The sequence below is a fragment of the Dysidea avara genome, chromosome 15 (genome assembly GCF_963678975.1).
Source record: "Dysidea avara chromosome 15, odDysAvar1.4, whole genome shotgun sequence".
In the NCBI taxonomy this organism is placed as follows: Eukaryota; Metazoa; Porifera; class Demospongiae; order Dictyoceratida; family Dysideidae; genus Dysidea; species Dysidea avara.
The window spans coordinates 8776606-8797907 of NC_089286.1; the positions used below are offsets into that span (position 1 = coordinate 8776606).

Consider the following 21302-nt stretch of genomic DNA (forward strand, 5'->3'; position numbering starts at 1 on the left):
CCACAGCCGGCCTTTGGCTGGCTGTGGGTGCATGCCTGGTTTAATAATTATCAAGTGAGCAGACAAGCTGCTATTTAGCTGACCTCAGAGATGCAAAAGAAGACATTCTGTAAGTTATATATTATGAAAACGAAAAATGGCTTACTCAGCCAGCATCACTTTTAAAGTAAAATTCTGAAAGGGGGTTTCTGTTAAAACTACCGAAACCCTTCTAGATCCGCCACTGATTATGGTGCTTAATTTGCTATCAAAATAATACCCTATTTTGCTTTAGTGTTGATGGCAGTGAAGCATATTTCTTAAGATGCCTAGCTGATCATTTGGCTGCTAAGTGGGAAAAGTCATACAGTGCCGGGTAAAAGTAAGACTCTCATTTGCAATCCTTCATGGTACTATAGTATGCTTTGTGTTTGGGGCTCTCGGGTCATTGATAGTAGTTGATGGATCTATGTCTGAAGCATTGTAACTGAACAATTGACTTGTTTCTTATTGGCGTGAGCCTGAGTGAGTGCCACACTAGTGAGTCAGTGGTACGTACGTCTTGTTCATGAGCAATTACAAGAAAACACGAATGACTTACAAATACTTCCATATGAGGCTAGCATACACAAAAAATTCCTGTATAAAAACGGATTGCCCCACACTGGTTACATGCGTCGTGTTCACAAAAATTCCTGTACGAAAAAAGACCGTATTTGTGCCACATGGCTTAGCACTCGTTGTCTACATGGACAGAAGACTGTCCTCCTTAGAAGAAGGTGTTTTAAGCAGTAAAATCTTGATCACATTCTTTATAATCATGCGATACACACCAAATAGTACACACAAAATAATTTTCTAAATCACTTACAAAATCAAATAACTAAATGTACCAATCTTACAACAGAAGGAGAGAACGAGACAGGGCGAGAATGGCAGCAGAAATGCCAGGTGAAGTAGAAGCAAATAGCTCCGGAAGTAGACACATGACACCAGCATCAACGCTGTACAGTTTTAATCAACCAAGTGGCATTGAATTTCATGTACGTAGATTCATTGTAGTTAATAAAATGTGAAGTGTAGCTACCAAAAATAGCTAGCAGTGGGTACATACTAGCAAATTTTCATCTTGCTCAAATCTGCTTTCTGCATCACCTACAAAATAACAAAAATGCAACATAGCTACTTCAACCATGTACAATTACAATCTTTTGCAATGCTCACTCAGGCTCACCCCATGATGTTGTTAACATCTGTCTAGCTGCTATGTTTTGGTTTTTGTCTTTGCTGTTGTCAATATTGATTATTTTAAAAATACACTGCAGTAATCATGGTTTCACCGGGTTAATCTTGGCAAAGAAACTGAGGAATTTATCACGGCTGTGCAAGCGCAAGCTCTGGCTACTAGTGTGATAAAAATAATATCCATAACTAAACTGTGTCGCCTTTATGTTGACTGTGTCATTCTTGTGATGAGACAGTGGACCACCTCATTAGTAGCTAGCTGCTCATATTTGGCACAAGCCCAATATAAGACTCACCATGATCGGGTTGCTTTATTTGTACACTGGCAGTTGTGTAGATCTGTTGGATTTGATGAGGTCAACAAGTGGTGAAATCATCTACTAGTAAGACTGTTGTCTAACTCCTATTGTAACTTACAGATATTATGAGATTTCATCATTATTACAGATAGGAGTCTCCATCATAATAGACCGGGTATAGTTTTATCTATTCCATAGCAGAAGAGAACATACCTTATTGATATCTCTATACTTGGAGACTCAAGAATATCAGAGAAAACTGAGGAGAAAAACTGTCTAAGTACCGGGATCTTCAGATTGAAGTTATAAAATGTGGCACACATCATCCAGGGTTGTTCTCATTATTATTGGGGCCTTTGGCTCCACTCCATCTGATTTAGTACACTATCTATCAACTATTGACATTTCTAGAAACACAGTGGCAAAAATGCAGAAGTCCGTTCTTTTGAGTATACAACTCAGATACTAAGATACTTTAACATTTAAATTTGTGTTGTAAGTAACTACTTATCCTTAGTTCATTATTTAAGCTTGGATTAACATAGATGAATGAGAATTTCTTTCCAGTAACAAACATGGCCAGTGGCCATGTAAAGATTTATTGTGCCATTGTTCAACATGTTGAGCCACAGTAGATGACTTTGTTACTGAAGAATTTCAGGTGTTCTGGGACATTAAGTGTTGTTTGACTTTTCATAATTGGTTCCTCAGCTCTAGTAACATAAGCTAACAAAGAGCTTTTCTCAATACACACAGTGTCATAAATTAAGCCCCTTCCACCAAGTATTCAAGGTACACACAGGCAGTCAATGTCAGCTTTAGGATGGAGGAGTCATTTACTTCCATGTTAAACAATTCAAAATCATAGTACGATCATCCATGGTCCAGTTCATAATACCTGCTGTGTAATGGATAACTGGTACTGCAAAACTATTCACTGCTACAATCTGATTACGTCCACTCAATTGAGGCTTAAAATTTCCTGTAATCACTGCTTATATATATGTTGTAATAAATGTAATCACTCTTGATTTTATGCTGAAAGCCATCAGCTTCTAATACTCCCAAGTACTTGTAGGTGGATGAGATAGACAGGGCTTCAATAGTGCCTCCAGGAAGTTCAAAATTGGTACAGTCAGTCACTTTACCACGTTTTATAGCTATTGTTGCACATTTACTACAGCTAAAATTCATTCTGATGTCATCAGAGACAATCCTCACTGTGTTTACTAATGTGGTCATATCCTCTTCTGATTTTGAATACAATGTAGAAATATTTCAGGTCATCTAAATAAAGTAGGTGAGAAACAACAATCTCATCTATCCCTTATTATTTAATGGTATTCACAGTAAACATGTTGTGTACTCAAGCCTGTTACAGAGGCATTAATTACAGCAGCTTAGGATTAGGCACTTTGCATTAACAGGCTAGCGTGTCATATTTTAGGAACTGCCAACAGTGATCTTTGCAGGAAATGTGGTCAGTTTCCAGAAAGCATTGAACACATAGTAGCAAAATGTCCAGCAATGATGCAGACCATATATCTCAACCGCCACAATGCCATTGCAGTTGTAGTTCATTGGAATTTGTGTGGTACTTGTGGCTTTCAACAATCACAAGACTGGTGGAAGCACAATACTGAACCAGTAATGTCAATTACAAAGTTTTATACAATTTAAACATTGTTACTGATCGAGTAATATCAGCATAGCACCCTGACATAATCTTCATCAATAAAGAGGTAAATGATGTAACATGTGTTATGGACAGGAATGTTTGACGAAGTAGAAGGAAAAGTGGAAAAGTATATGGATTTAATGATTAAACTTCAACAGATTTGGAACACTACCATTCAAACTATACCTCTTATTTTTGGAGCACTAGGGACGATATCTGACTCCATCTTTCCAAATGACTATAGCTTACAAGTGAAGGAACGTAAGGTCCACCAGCTGCAGAAGACTATTGTTTTGCAAACAGCCACAATCATTAGAAGACATCTACGTAAGTCTTCCAGGTTCAAGTTGAACTTGAGACTATAACTTTAATTTTGTTATACACATCCCATAACTTTTTGCTGAGCTGCTAGAAAGACTATGGCAGAAAAAACATTGATGTTTCCTATAGTGATTGGAGCTCTTGGCTCTGTTACTAAGAGACTTCAGGGTTTTTTGGAACTTTTGAATCTCAAATATATATATTAACTTGTTACAGAAGACTGCTCCATTGGGAACCACTTAAGTAAAGCTCTTCAGCTCTCAGTGTGGGTAGCACTCCAAGCTAGAATGGTTTTACCAGTTCAAGTACGTACTTTATAAACATGTTTCTGTGATTAATCAAAAATAATAATAATAAATAATAAAACAGATACATCCCACACAATTGCCCAAATATTGTTTGTGTAGACGATCTACACAAGATAGTATATGTGGCTATTCCAGGTGACAGTAGATTTATGTACAGGGTAACATCACCAATACTAAAGATTGAATTGCAGAAAATATGGAAGATGTGCATGGGTAGTCATTCTCCCCCTTGCCCTGGATCAGTTCCTTTGTGCCTGGAGAAATGTTTTAAATTTTTGAACATATGTTACAATGGACTAATACCTAAGATACAAAAGAGTGTTATCTTAAGTTACACGAAAATTTTTGACTGAGTATACCATCAATAATCTGAAACTATGGTATGAATTCAGATAGTTATTTTTCCCTCATATTTGTATATGATGTAAATTTTCATAATAATAAAACTTGTCCACTGGCATCTTTGTAAAGCTTTTAAGACTGAATATGCGTGAAATTGGTGGAATCACTGCACCCCATTTGACTAAGTATCGTATTTATATATATTGCAAGATGAAATACACAGAATGTAGGGCACAGCTGTAGTATTATCATTGGAGCTTATAGTCAAGCATGGACAAGCTGACATCTTGAACAAGTTGCCAAATAAGTTAATTGTTTTTTGTTGAGATCCAAAAGACTGTATCATTGGCAATATTAAGGAAAGTTTTGTCAATTTACCACCTGTTACTGACATGCAGACTGATAATATTAAATGTATGCCTTAGTTCTCTTGTGTGCATTTTTTGTTAGCTATTAACAATCACATAATAATCACCTTCTGCCCAAATCCATAACTTTTAAAATAATAGTAAAATAGAAACATAACACATTCGGTGCCTATCCCACAAGAAACAGTGATTGTACAACCTGGCAAAGCTATCACAATTTCCCAACCACTGGCAAGCTTATTACAAATTAAAGAAAATCTATGTGTTATTGGTGAGAATGACAAAAAATTATGGTCTAATATATATTTAAAAGCCAAAGAAATGATAACAGTGATAGTACATACAGGCATCCTAGATAGGCAGAAATTCTCAACAACTATTTTCATCCGTTTTCAGTGATAAAAAGTCAGCACCACCAACCTTGGAAGAATCTCCTGTTTCAGATATTGTTCCAATCACTATTGACATGCATGGAGTAAAGAGTTTATTAGATATCACAAGGCCACTGGCCCAGATAATATACCTACATGCCTGTTGAAACAACTTAGCCTAGAACTTTCCCCAGTCCTCACAATGATTTTAGCTTCTTTGTAGCAATGTCATGTACCAGCAGAGTGGAAAACAGTAAACACGCATTGTCCCTGCTCATAAAAAAGCCATCACATCAATCCTAGAAATTACCATCCTATATCACTAAGCAGCATTTGTTGTAAGAGCTTCTCAAACACATCAATATCATTTATATATATACACACATTTTTTCTCACTTTAACACACATCAAGTACTAGGTGATAACCAACATGGTTTTAGACAAGGGCAATCCTGCAAAACTCAGTTACTTCTAAGTATCAATGACTTGACAAGAAACCAGGACAATAATATGTATAATCTTTTTAGAATTTTCCAAGGCTTTTGTAAAATTCAACCATTCCTGTCTAATTGAAAAACTTGATTATTATGATGGTATATGAGGTGACCTTTTATCCTGGCTAGAAAACTTTTATATCAAAGAGCTCAACATGTAGTATAGCAGCGTAGCCCCCAAAATTAGCTATAGAGCTGAAACGATCATTGTTTTTTAGTATTTGAGTACTCTCTAGAGTTAATGATCAAGTACTCACGATTACTAGCTATTTGTAGTCATACCCATTTGACATGCTTTGTACCAACCTTAAACAGTTTACAGCTTTTCAAGTAACAACAATGATACACACACTGTATTAAAGCACTGATATTAGTGTCCCTGACAAAAAAAATGCTAATCAAATCTCTACAGCCTCCATTGTGTCACTCCCTGATGACAAATACATCATGTGAGCTGGGTCACGTGATCTTAATGAGTACTTGAGTACCAAATCCTTAACGAGTACTCTCCGAATAGTAGTATTTGTTTCAGCCCTAATTAGCCAAATTGTGCACTTTTTCATAAAAGCATTGAACTTTCCACATAAACAGTATTCCTCATGACATGCATTTTTTGATATAGTGCCAGACCTTTATGGCCATTTTTTTCCCAGAAATTTGATCATTTCTGTCTTTAGCTCCCTGAGGCAGTGATTGATGTGTTAAAACATGATACCAAAGTAAAGATATTTTTGAACAAAACAACTTGGTTTTATTTGAAGTTAATTGGTAATTCCATTTTGAAGTTATAATTGCTTTTGTTAGCCGCAAAATTCTCTGAATTTACCTGCCCTTGGGGTGGTAAATTATCTCAAAATTCATGTTTAATATAAATGATCCTAACTTTGGAATCAAATCACCTATTAACTTCAAATAAAAACTAAGTTGTTTCATTCAACAAGATGTTCATTTTGGCATCATGTTTTAATAAGAATTAATGCCTCAGGGAGACAAACACAAAAAGGATCAAATTTCCAAACAAAAATGGCCATAAAGGTCACCAAAGGTCAAATTTGCGATGGCACTATATCAAAAAATTTATGTCGTGGGGAGTACTACATATGTGGAAAGTTTAATGCTTTTATGAAAAGTGCACAATTTTTGTGCTATGCCGCTATACTAATGCGTGTTATTAGTAGGAATGCAGCAATTATGCCGGCATAATTCGGGCATAATAGGTATGTGTGGGAATCAGGAATTATGCTAGCATTATTTTTGAGGTGACTATAAAGTTTAACAGTAGGAAAATCTGCAGATTGCACAATTCCATTAATAAAATCGAGATACTCTAATAGAACAGTCACTGAATATTATTTACTCTAATAAAACAGTCACATTGAAATGAAATACTCTGATAAAGCAACCAGCTTAAGCATTCAAGACTATTTGAAGCTTAAACATCAATGAAAATGGTGTGATACAGCAATAAACTGGCATTTTTAGCCAATTATGGTGACATAATTTTGGGAATAATGGGTGATTCTCAAAGGCATAATAGGTGATTTTTGAGCACTGCTCAAAAGTATAATACTCAACTTTTGGAGCATAATAGCCTCATGCCTAGTTATTTGGATATTACAGCTCTGCAACCAATGTCACCTCAGGAGTACTGTCCTAGCTCCTTTATTGTTCCTATGCTTTATAAATAACCTACCAAAGGGTACAAAAAGCAGCACAAAACTTTATGCTGATGATGTACTATTGTACACAGCAATCACAACACCAGATGATTGCCACCATTTACAAGCTGACTTAAAAATCCTGGAACAATGTGCCAAGAAATAGAACATACTTTAATGCCCCCAAATGCAAGTTTCTTAGAGTCACTTATAAGGCAAACCCCATCTTACTACATACAGTATGTATGTATGTATGCTTGTTTCGCAGGGCTCCACTGAAAATCAGTGTTTTTCACTGAGTGGAATCCCTGTTTAAATATTACAATTACAAGTATTACAAGAATGAAAAGATTAAGAAGTACCCATCTGGAATGAGCATATAAGACAGATCACAACAAAGACAATGTACACTGTTAAAAATAGGGTGTAATCCAATCACCTTTGGGGGAGTTCTAACTGCTGTTTAAATTAAACTCCTTTGAAGGGAGTTGTAGTACTCCCCAGGGGTGCTCTAGGAGCAACTAAAAGGTGTTACAAGGGCATTGCAACACTCCCTAAGGGTGTTCTAGTGCTCTCCATGGTGGCATTTTGTTGAAAAGAAATGTAGGCTTGCTATAGCATTCCAGTAACCTTCATGTTGATTTCAATTTATACTCAATGACTACCAACAACAAAGCACATTAGCAGTACGCAATAATATTTTTGCAACACCTTATACTTACCACATAGTTGTTTCCAAGTCACTCTTATAGAAGTTAGCAAACTGTACTTATAACCTAATTTTCAATAGAAGCATCCAATTGTGGGTTTCAATATACCTAGGTGTAGGCAAACACCCTTACAGTGGCTTAGCTATCATTGGGGAGTAAAATGACATTTGTGGTGTTCAATAACACCCCAAGTGCTACAATACTCCCCTAGGGTGTTGTAAATACCATGGGTGTACATGAACACCTTTACGATGGGTGTACCTGTAACACCTCGTTTTAACAGTGTACCTGGTTCTTGCAACCATGGACACTCAAAGAGATCTTATAATTATCTGCAAGAACTACTACGAATGCAAATTCTTATTTCCCAAGCAGTATAACTCTTTACCAGATAATGTTGTACGATTTAAACAAAGGGACTGTTTAAACTATTTTTGTAATGTAATTTACTTTTTGCATACATACTCCATTTGAGGCCTGCACACTACCTGTAGCAAGTGTACGATCGAGATACTCTAATAGTGCAGTCACTCTGTTAGAGCAGTCAACTGTACAGTGAGTCACTCTATTAGGTTAGACATGTTAAAAGTCACCTGGGGCGCTGTTTGTCTCAAAATTAAGTCAAAATCACAGTATTAAATGGCAACTGCAGATTTATAAACGCTGCTACAGATTAGTAAATACTGCTACTGATTAATAAATACTGCACCGGATATATAAATCCTGCACCAGATATATAAATACCCCACCAGATATATAAATACTGCACAGGATATATAATTATCAAGACTCACGGTAGTGAGGCGCGCGGCCAAGAAACTACGAAGCGCACGCCCAATTAAAAGACGCGGCCACTACTGTGAGTTATTTACGTGTAGGGTCGGTTTTGCAATATTAGCCCTGGATTATGCAACATGGATTTGTATTTCGTTACGTAATAAAAACATCTTTAGTCGTCATCGTTTTCTTGCGACCTTGATGGAGGTTAATAGCTTAACTGTGGTTAGCACAAAAAGAATCACGCATGCCTCCAGCCAGTTACGCACGTGATGCAGAAGGCGCCATTTGTTGGCTCGTGTGATCGAACTTCAACTCGTCGTGCGTAAAAGTGCGAGTAAAAGTGCGAGTAAAAGTGCGAGTAAAAGTGCGAGACGGAGAGCAATGATATTTCATCTCTACCTCAAACGGAATGATATCGTGATGAATAATAGGGTATCAACTTCTACTTTTACCCCGCGAACCACAGTGATAACCGTAAGAATGTGACCAGGAAGATTCTCAAGAAAGTTTCCGGCACTAGTTTGATCAATAGTGCTCTAGCCGCGGTGGCACACACAGATCACAACTGATTGTATCGGTAGATGCTCCAGTATCGTCTCGCCGAGTGAGTTATCACCTACCACCGGAAGTCCCCACTAACCAGTCATCAATTTTATACTCATTCTCCTCCCTTCACACAGGAAGGGAGTGAAATATAGTACATCCTGGAGGTAGGCGTAGAGGGTACCTGGCCTTTTTAGGGTAAGATTGCTGGAATTTTCTTTTGAAAGGAATTTATGGATTGGTTGACCGCAAATTAAGCTGGTTGGATCCCACATTTTAAAGTATAGCCCCTAGGAGGGAGGGAAAAGGGGAATGATAGCTAGGCCTGGTTCAGTTGGGGACAGGTGGATTGGCAGCTACATTAGTAGCACTCAAACATCAGCTACGTCAGTAGCAGTCACATCAGCTACGTCGGTAGCACTCACATCAGCTACGTCGGTAGCGCTCACATCTGCTACGTTGGTAGCACTCAAACATCAGCTACTTCAGTAGCACTCACATCAGCTACATCAGTAGTACTCAAACATTAGCTACGTCGGTAGCACTCAAACATCAGCTACGTCGGTAGCACTCACATCAGCTGCATTGGTAGCACTCAAACATCAGCTACTTCAGTAGCACTCACATCAGCTACATCAGTAGCACTCAAACATTAGCTACGCCGGTAGCACTCAAACATCAGCTACGTCGGTAGCACTCACATCAGCTACGTTGGTAGCACTCAAACATCAGCTACTTCAGTAGCACTCGCATCAGCTACATCGGTAACACTCAAACATCGGCTATGTCGGTAGCACTCAAACACCAGCTACGTCGGTAGCACTCAAACATCAGCTACGTCAGTAGCACTCAAACATCAGCTACGTCAGTAGCACTCAAACATCAGCTACGTCGGTAGCACTCAAACATCAGCTACGTCGGTAGCACTCAAACATCAGCTACTTCAGTAGCACTCAAACATCAGCTACGTTGGCAGCACTCAAACACCAGCTACGTCGGTAGCACTCAAACATCAGCTACAACGGTAGTAGCACTCAAACATCAGCTACATTGGCAGCACTCACACATGAGCTACATCGGTAGGACTCTCACATGAGCTATGTCAATAGTACTCGAACATGAGCTACATCAGTAGTACCCAAACCTGAGCTACATCAGTAGCACTCAATATGTCATTAACACCTAGACTTGAGCCGTCAGTAGCATCCAATTTGTTATTAACACCCAGACACGATCTGTCAGTAGCACTCAGACATGAACTATGTCGGTAGCGCTCAAATGAGGTAAGTTGGTACTCAAACATCAGCTACATCTTACAATGTGAGCCATGTTGGTAGCACTCACGCATGAGCTACAACGGTAGCACTCAAACATGAGCTACATTGGTAGCACTCAGTAAAACACTAGCTATGTTGCAAACATGAGCTATGTCAGTAGCAGTCAAACATGAGCTACATTGGTAGTACCCAAACCTGAGGTACATCAGCAGCACTCAATATGTCAGTAACACCCAGACATGAACTACATCACTAGTAGCCAGATACGTATAGCACCCAGAGATGAGCTATGTTGGTAGCACTCTAATGAGGTAAGTTGGTACTGAAACATGAGCTACATCTCACAGTATGAGCTATGTCAGTAGCACTCAAACTGAACTACTATACATCAGTAGCACTCAGACATAAGCTACATTGGTAATACCCAGACAGGAGCTACGTCGGTAGCACCCATACATGAGCTACATCGGTAGCACTCAAATGTGGTAAGTTAAAAGCATTTACACTTGAGCTATGTCGGTAGTACTCAAACATGAGTCACAACTGTAGAAAAATACATTGGTAGCAGTCACATATGAACTACATTGGTAGCACTCAAACATGAAGTACGTCGGTAATAACCTGAGTGACATCAGTAGCACTCAATATGTCAGTAACACCCAGACATGAGCTGTCAGTAGCACCCAGACATGAGCTACATCAGTAGTTGTAGCCAGACATGAGCTATGTTGGTAGCACTCAAGTTGGTACTCAAACAGGAGCTACATCTCACAACATGAGCCATGTCGGTAGCACTCACACAGCATAAGCTACGCCGGTAGCACTCAAACATGAGCTACATTGGTAGCACTCACACATAAGCTATGTCAGCAGCACCGAAACATGAGTTAAGACGGTATAGCACTCAAACGAGCTATGTCAGCAGTTCTCAAACATGATCATGAGCTACATTGGTAGTACCCAAATCTGAGTTACATCGGTAGCACTCAATATGTTGGTAACACCCAAAATGAGCTGTCAGTTGCACTCAGACATGAGCTACATCACTAGTAGCCAGACATGAGCAGCTATAACACCTAGAAATGAGCTATGTTGCTAGCACCCAAATGAGGTAAGTTGGTACTCAAACATGAGTCTACATCTCACAATACGAGCTATGTCAGTAGCACGTAAACACGAACTACTATACGTCGGTAGCACTCAGGCATGAGCTACATTGGTAGTGCCCAGACATGAGCTACATCAGTAGCACCCATACACAAGCTACATCGGTAGCATCCATTATTTATGTGGTAAGTTAAAAGCTTTCACACATGAGCTATGTCGGTAGCACTCAAACATGAGTTACAACAGTAGAACTCCACCATAAACATATTGGTAGCACTCAAGCATGAACTACATCAGTAGCACTCAAAACATGAGCTACATTGCAAACACTCAAGAGTGAGTAGCACTCAATTATGAGCTACATCAGTAGCACTCAAAAGAGGTACGCTGGTAGCATTCAAATACGAGCTATGTCAGTAGCAAGCAAACATGAGCTACAAACATCAGTAGCACTCAGTATCAGACATGAGCTATCTTGGTAGCACATAAACACGAGCAGTCAGTAGTACTCAAACATTAGCTATATCAATAGCACTCAGACAGGAGCTATGTCAGTAGCACTCAAAAGAGGTAATTATACAAGTCGGTAACACGGGCTACTAAACTCAGACATGAGCTATGTTGGTAGCACTCAAACACAAACATGAGCTACATCAGCAGTACTCAAACATGAGCTACATCAGTAGCTTGCAAACATGAGCTACGAACATCAGTAGCACTCAATTTCAGACATAAGCTATGTTTGGTAACACTCAAACATGAGCTATATTAGTAGCACTCGTACATGAGCTACTTGGTACATAGCACTCAAAAGAGGTAAGCTGGTAATATGAGCTACATCAGTAGCACTCAGACATGAGCTGTGTTGGTAGCACTCAAACATGATCTACGTCCATGTAACACTCAAACATGGGCTATGTCAGTAACACTCAAACATGAGCTATATCATTAGCATTATGTGGACATGATCATGAGCCATGTTGGTAGTACTCAAACATGCTTACATGAGCTACATCACTGATGCTCAAACAGAAACTACATTGGTAACACTCAGACATGAGCTATATTGATAGTACCCAGACAGGAGCTCCCAGACATGAGCTATGTAAGTCTGTAGCACTCAAATGAGGTAAGCTGGTAACACTCAAACACGAGCTGCACCAGACATGAACTACATTAGTTGCAGCCATACATGAGCTATGTCAGTAGCACTCAGATGAGGTAAGTTGGCAGCTCTCAAACATGAGTGATGTCAGTAGCAATCACACATGAGCTACGCCAGTAACACTCAAACGTGAGCTATGTCGATAGCACTCAACCATGAGCTACATCAGTAAACGTGGGCTACATCCATAGTACTCAAACATGGGCTACATTGGTAGCTCTCAAACATGAATGATGCAACATCAATTTTAATAAAATTAATGTGATAACTATGTTGGTATCACAGTACAATCATGTATACATCAGCTACCTGACTATCAATCACAGTGAACGTGACCTCTTGTCATCACACATTTACACGACAGCTATACTGCATGCATCAGCTGTAGTTGCTACGTCAACAACACTGTACAGTCATTATATTGCTAGCTTCTGACTACATCAGTGGTAAAAAAAAAAGAAAAATGGGACAGCCATAGTACTGCTATACATTATTACCATGCACTGTAGCAACAGCCACACATCAGCTATATTGTTACATAGGAACATGTCACAGCGGAGGTGGTAGAAACTTCAGCAGGGCAGCTACATATCAGCTATATCATCACCTGACTGCATCATGATCAGGACAGCTACACCAGTAGCACTGTACAGTCTATACTGTTAGCATCAGACTATATCAATTACAGTGGAGGTAGCAGAAATATCAGGAGTGTAACCACACACACTCACTACATCAATTGCAGCTTCAGTGGACACAACAGCTACATCAGTAGCACTGTGCAGTCACATATATCAGGTATATTGTTACATCTGACTGCATCAATTGTAGTAGATGTGACATCTGGCTTTGTCATGACCCTACATCCACACATCAGATAGATTGCTACGAATAATGTACAGCAGAAGTGTCAGGAATTTCAACTGCATACTGAAAACACCTGACGCATTAGTTGCAGACGTAACAGCCATGCCAGGATAGATAATCCTGACCACATCACGATTGCGGCTACACATTAGTTGCGTTATTTATACCTGCACCATCGACAGATCTTACAGATAGTAACAGCACAGGGCAGCTATGAGCTTTCTCACCTGACTGCATCACTATCACTCAGTATCAGTCACAGTGGGTGAGACAACTATGTCAGTAATGCAGTACAGTGGCCATAGCAATCGCATGAGGTTGGGCTTTGATCTCTGCAAAATCTTACATACTTAGCATGTCCAACCATGTGCTCTAACGACTCCTCTTCACCCACACTGATCATAAAGGCCTAGTTCCTGCATCAGCTATAACGATAGCACCTGACAGTGTCATTTGCAGTATATTTGACAGTTATACAGTGGTATAGCACAGTTCACTACAGATATGTATCAGCTATGCATCACAACATCGATGGCAGTAAACAAAATGGCTACTCAGTTGCCTATACAGTAGCATATCAGTTACTGCACTTAACTGAATGACAGGACGGCTACATTTGTAGCATGGTACAGTGACACATCAGCTAATCACTACCACTAAATGGCAGGACTTGCAGCAGCTGTGGCCACAGTTTAAGCACGCTTCAGCTACACCGAGAGCATATGACTATACCTGCTAAGTGACCAGCACAGTGTAGTCAGTCATCAACTTGAGCGTTAGCACCAGACTATATTATTTGCTGTAGCTAGATGTGGCAGCGATGTTCAGTAGCACATGTACAGTACACACATATCAGCTAAATCAATAACCAATAATCAAGATGACCAGCTGCGACTAGTACAGCTCACTTGCTGGAACACCTTGACTAGAACTCCTAGCAATCAAAAAAGAAAAACAAACAAAAAACAGACTAGAATATTCTATATCCAGCTAGTCAGGATGTGACAGATAAGCAGCACACTATAACAGCTATGGTGACCACCGAACAAAGCAACCGAGTGAGTCTAGATCTAGTAGCACTACTTCAGGCAACAAGACAAAGTGGTACTAAGGTATTTGATCATTACCACATGCCAGCGGTATCATGCACTAGTTTATTGAAATCACACCAGGCATGGTTAACACACATACTTACACTATAAATAGAGATGTGAGATTGCCCTAAGCAGTATCAGATTAGTGACACATAGACACATCAGACTGGGCTGTGCCTCAATTCTCCGGATACGGGGAACATGTCAATTATGATTGTGTCAAGAGTGCACAAATAGGTGAACCAATATTACTCACTATGACTGCACTGCGAGCTGGGGACAGAGCGCAACTGCACATCAGCTAGGTCATCACATGACTACAGTGCTAAAATCCAACAGGCCATGCAGCCACTAAAACGCACTTGCATACACACGTACATTATAGATTAATAACAAGCTATAGCTACGGATACTGATACTGCCAACTTTGCACCACGCTGGTGACACACCTATAGCAAGCAGTCTTAGCATAAGTCATAACTATGACCATAAAACTTCAATCAAACAAAGGCTGTAGTGTCACGCAGCTAAGTATCGATGAAGCTGGGGCAGTCCGCTGACAGCGGATTGCTCGCCAGACCAGCGGGGCATGGCACTGATACAACATCACTCACTTAACGTTTTGAAATATATTCCTTTCTATACCGGCCAGTATCAACAACCAATAGCAATTTGCAGCTCCTAAACTGCGCTGCTGGCACGGTTTACAGAGGTGGCCAGGTAGCCATGAATAGGCAGACACACGTGCTAACCATATGGCGCTAACGTTTAACAGTGCCTATCAAAGGCGACCTACGTGCTTGTCACCGACCTGCGTTGAGAGGGGATCACGTGCACCTGATCACGTGATTAAACAACCTGACCACCTGCCAAAAATATAGTTAATAGTGATACTACCAGCATCTACTAAATGTAATTCGATGAATACTTAATACCACCAACAACCACAATACGTGATTCGATGAATATGTGCTAAATGGAGGTTAATAGCTTAACTGTGGTTAGCACAAAAAGAATCACGCATGCCTCCAGCCAGTTACGCACGTGATGCAGAAGGCGCCATTTGTTGGCTCGTGTGATCGTCGTCGTCCGTAAAAGTGCCCCACCACTCCCAACCCCGTTCTACGAATTCCATCACATACTCCCTTACTCCTAATAAACAAGGAATAAGGTGAAAGGTCAGATCCTTCTCCACAGCACGGGCTATGGAACTCTCGTCCAGATAGGCTCGAGTTAGCTGCAGGGGCCAAAAATCCTACATCGAGCCATACAGATTACAACAAAGGCTCGAAAACGCAATAGCAGCTACGTGCTTGTCACCGACCTGCGTTGAGAGGGGATCACGTGCACCTGATCACGTGATTAAACAACTTGACCACCTGCCAAAAATATAGTTACTGCGGTTCTAAGAGACCTTGCGCGACAACAATTACGTCACGTGCGATAATTATAATTTGAACTTCAAAAATGAATTGATTTGATTGGACGAAATCTTGTGCACGTGATTTTCGCTTGTTTTGTTGTCGCGCAAGGTCTCTTAGAACCGCAGTAATAGTGATACTACCAGCATCTACTAAATGTAATTCGATGAATACTTAATACCACCAACAACCACAATACGTGATTCGATAAATATGTGCTAACTAAAATAAAGAATATAGCCATATTTAGACATATTTTACTTTATTTCTCTACCTTGTGTTACACGTATCGTCACGTTATACCAGTCATCTTACCTGTGTTTGTACCGGCCATCTAGGCCTGACATTATCTAATTCTGGTTGGCCCTACGCGCATTTTCTCCATTCAAACCTGTAATCCCTACAATAACTTTTAAAGACACGATGTGGACACAAGCCCTAATGTCTGACAAACAGGTTGTGAAAGCGTGCAGACCCGTAAGTTCCCTAGGGAAGGCGTTTTGAGCAGAAATCTTTTAGAGTCCATTTAGTGCCACGCCCCATGCGAGCGTTTATAATCGGCAGATGTCTTATAAAACAAAGTGTGAAAGCGTGAAGAAGGTACAGACACCATAAATCATTAGTCAATACTCCATTTAGTGCCATGCACCACTTATGATTCAAGAAATATTTTGTAAGTTGTGTGGAATGACCACTGAAAACTCATGTACAGTCACAAACCACAATCCAGACAATACTTTGTTGCCCTACATTAGTTTACGTACATAATGAAAGCCACTACACTCCACCTTAAACTGATGGTGCTTTGTGGAAGTGTGAACTGCCGTGACAGAACAAATGAGGCAATTCTAATTGTGGATAAGATGGCTGCAAAATTCATGAAAATTTCTTGTGGTAGAGTAAACATATAACAATGCTATTACAACACATAACAAAAATTTAATAAACATCAGTTTAACACCAAGTGATTATTTCTTGGATATCTGCATGATGACACAACATTAAGTGAGCCCTGTAAAAGAACAAGCAGGCACTAAATTAAACATTTAAAAAATTATATTTAAGACTATAAGTGAATCTGGTGTACCAGTGGCAGATACAGGGGGGTTGCAATGGTTTCAGCTGAAACCCTCTCTGGAAATAGCATGCCCAAAATTTATTGACGAGTCGTCATATGGGTGTAAAATGAAAAATTTCATACTTTAGCCTTTGAAATCACAATTACGACGTTCTACAGCAGGTTGTGACCTCTTTTTTTTGATCTTTGACTTTTTGCTAGGCTGAAGTTGAATGGAATCTGAAACCCCCTCTGAAATTTCTAGATCCGCCACTGTGTACCAGAGGTAACATAAATGTGTTTTGGTGCCTAAGTACGTAAACATGAGACCTGTCAAACAACAAGTGGCCACCAAACAGAATGTACAACATGGTAAATATATTTCTTAGCTATACAACAGGAAATTCAGGATTGCAATTGTACCAATTCCCACTTTTAAGCTAAGTGAATACCTGACAATATTGTTTAACCCATTTTACAACCAATACCTGATCTTAAATAACATTAAGTTACACTAGTGCATAAAAGTACAACTTATAAAGCAATTGCTGTGAGCTTGTACACACACCTGAAGTCAAAGCTGCTAATCAGACAACTGGCCAATTATCACTAGAGCTAGGTTTATGGTCACCACAAAACACAACTTGCTTGGTAATCTGACAACACAAGAGACCAAACATATGAAATTCACAATACTAATAAAGGTCCTACCTGGTCCAGAGTTAAGTATTACAACCACATCCACTGTTAGTGGGTGAATCACTATGACTAGATTGCCTGTAAAAACAGATAGGTGAGCATTAAATGCAATACACTTAAATTTATCACAAAATTGTACAATTCGGGATCAATCACATATAAACGTGTCATTACAACATCAACAATCACGTGATTCTGTATCGTGCCTAATACAATTATGTGCGTGTGCATGTGCAAGGCTAATAGTCTGTTCACACTACATCCCCCTTTCTCAAGTTATAAGTTCAGTTGGTCAGGAGGGCATATATTTGTTCCAGTTCGTGATCTGGTGACAACCGGACTTTTGACAAACTCTGGTCTAGCTTGTAGCATTGTTTCAGGCCTGTCTTCTGTAGTAGGGGATTCTGTAGAGGGTTCAGTTGGACATTCTTCAGGTCTAGCATGAAGGTTACTTCTATTTCGTCTGACAACTCCTGTGGGTGTCTGAACTTCGTAAGACCTGTTTCTAGTCTCTTGAACTACTCTTCCTGGTATAGTGTCAGTGCCTTCCCTGGTAGCAATAAATACAGGTTGATCAACATCAAAACTTGGCAGTTCTCTGGCTCTATGCCGTCGGTCAAAATTTCTCTTCTGCTTCTGTTTAAAACTTTCATCAATTTTCTGGAACTCTTGCAGGTCAGGCCATTGGGGAACTAATGTCTCATTAGGTACAGGAAGAGTGGAGCGAATTCGTCTTCCCATTAGCAATTAGGCCGGAGACAATCGACACCAGGAGAGTGGAGTTGATCGGTACGACAACAGGACTTTATTAGGATCACAATTACATTTAAGTAAGTGCTTTATTGTTTTGATGGCTCTTTCTGCTTCCCCATTTCCCTGGGGGTGGTAGGGACTGCTTGTGATGTGTCGGAAGTCGTACGCTGTAGCAAAATCCTTGAACTCCTGGGAAGCATACTGTGGGCCATTATCTGAGACAATCACATCAGGTATGCCATGCCTTGCAAAGATGGGTTTCATGGCGGAAACAACACTCTTTGTAGTAGTAGCAGATAGATTTGCTATTTCAATATACCTGGAGAAGTAATCGATTAGTAGCAGGTATGTAGTACCTTTAAACTCAAACAAATCTGTTCCGATCTTTTCCCATGGACGATTTGGTAATGTGGACGGGATCATGGGCTCACTGTGACGCTGGAAATTCTGGCAGCACTCCTTACAATTCTGTATCATAGTACTGATTTGTTGTGATATCCCTGGCCACCAAACTGATTCTGAGGCACGCAGTCGGCATTTTACAATTCCTTGGTGACCATGGTGAATGCGACGCAGAATGTCATCCTGAAGCCCTATGGGGATCACAAGTCTATTACCTCGTAAAAGTAATTGATTATGAAGAGACAGTTCACTACATATACACCAATAATGTTTGAGCATACTTTTGACTGTGCTTGGCTGGCCACCCTTCTTGACAAAAGTGCATTACCTGGGACAAAACAGGGTCCTCACTCTGAGATAGACGTATACCTTCTAGTCGATCAGAACTTGCTGGAAGAGATTCCATCACTGTAGAAACAAACAGTTCTACTGCCTTTTGCAAATCAGTGGACTCTGAGAATTCTATTCTTAGGGGAGCTCTAGAAAGGGTGTCGGCAGTGAGTAAAGCTTTCCCTGCAACATGAATTATCTGGTAATCATATCGCATTAAGCGTAAACGAAATCGTAAAACCCGTGGTGGTAAGGCATCTAGATTTTTTTGTCCAAATAGTGAAATCAATGGCTTATGGTCTGTCTCAAGGACGAATGACCTACCCAACAGGTACATAGAAAATCTCTCACAGGCCCATGTGAGTGCCAGTGCTTCCTTTTCAATTTGCGCATAGCGCATTTCTGTCTCAGTCATGGTGCATGAAGCAAAGGAGACGGCCCGCCACTCTGAATTACTTTCTGATCTTTGTAGGATAACTACCCCTAAACCGAAAGAAGATGCATCTGCAGACACCTTAGTATCTGCACTAGGGTCGTACAGTGCAAGAAGTGGGGTGTTTGTCAATACCTCTTTAACCTTGGCAAAAGCTTCTTTCTGACTTGGTCCCCACAAGTATGTGCGTTTAGAGCTGAGTAGCTCAGTTAGAGGCTTCATAAGGTCAGCACTGCAGGGAATGAACTTGGATAATTGGTTGGTCATACCAACAAAACGCCGCATCTCTGACACATTCTTGTGTGGGCTCATCTGAAGAATTGCATTTGTCTTAGCAGGATCAGCTATGACACCCTTGTGGTTTATAATGTGTCCCAAGAATTTTACTTCTGGTTTGGAAAACTCACATTTGCTTGGGTTTAAAGTTACTCCTGCCGAAACCAAACACTTCAACACAGTTTCTAAGCGTGCATCATGCTCACCTTGATCCTTGCCAAATATCAGGACATCGTCCATCATACAAACCACTCCTGGCAATCTCTGTAGTAATGAGCTCATACGACGTTGAAACAATTCCGGGGCACTGGTAATGCCAAAGGGTAACACATTGAAACAATAACGCCCAAAGGGAGTTATGAATGTAGTCAACAGACGTGACTTTGTGGCAAGTGGTATTTGCCAGAACCCACTGTTGGCATCCAATTTCGAAAACACTTGAGCACCAGTGAGTTGGGCAAGGGTTTCTTCTACCCTAGGCAAAGGGTGAAATTCTCTCTGGACACTCTCATTTAGGTGTTTGAGGTCCACACATATTTGCACTTGTCCTGAAGATTTTGGGACCACCACCATGCCAGCACACCAAGGAGAGGGGTCACAAACAGGGGAGATGACACCCAGTGATTCCATTCGATTAAGTTCAGCTTGCACTTTATTGCGTAAAGGTAGTGGCACATTCCTGGCTGTGTGGAGCGCAAATGGTCTGGCATCTTTTGCAAGTGACACTTCATACTCCTCCCCAAATGTGCCAAGACCATGGAAAAGCTGAGGATATTGTCTCTGGATTTCCTTAGCTGTGAGTTGCAATGAATCTAATCTTGATACCAGGTTCAACGATGTGATAGCAGGCAGCCCCAATAAATTGCGCTTTAGATCTTTTACCACAAATACATTCTGCTTACAGGAAACATGCTTGGAAGTGAGACTTGCTGTAAATTGTCCCAATACTGTCAGAGGTGACATAACTGGACCATACAATCTCCTAGTGGTCTTCTCTATTTTGACATTTTGTAACTGAGTAAAGGTGGCTTCACTAATTGCTGAGACTTCCGCCCCTGTGTCAATTTTAAAAGTAACTGGCAAATCATTTACCCTGAGCTCTGTTAGCCAACTTCCGCCCCTGTGTCAATTTTAAAAGTAACTGGCAAATCATTTACCCTGAGCTCTGTTAGCCACTGTGTCTGTTGTCGAGTAGTTACAGCACCAAGGAAATTGTCATCTTCCTCTTCCTCAACATCTCTTAACGGCCGAGTTGGGTCATCGTATAGTTCCACTGTGTCAGCTGCTCTCTTAGACATGCACATACTACCGTAATGTCCTCGTCT

The 21302-nt window shown here is 40.2% G+C and overlaps 2 long non-coding RNA genes across 2 annotated transcripts in view; both read right to left on the reverse strand.

Moving 5' to 3' along the window:
* Positions 1-21302, reverse strand: part of LOC136245651 (uncharacterized) — a 213321-nt gene that overhangs the window by 25869 nt on the left and 166150 nt on the right. The window lies entirely within an intron of this gene.
* Positions 16760-18523, reverse strand: LOC136245618 (uncharacterized). Its single transcript, XR_010696015.1, has 3 exons — positions 17796-18523; positions 17653-17740; positions 16760-17039 (listed from the first exon to the last, which is right to left on the reverse strand). It is a non-coding gene; the product is annotated as an uncharacterized lncRNA (long non-coding RNA).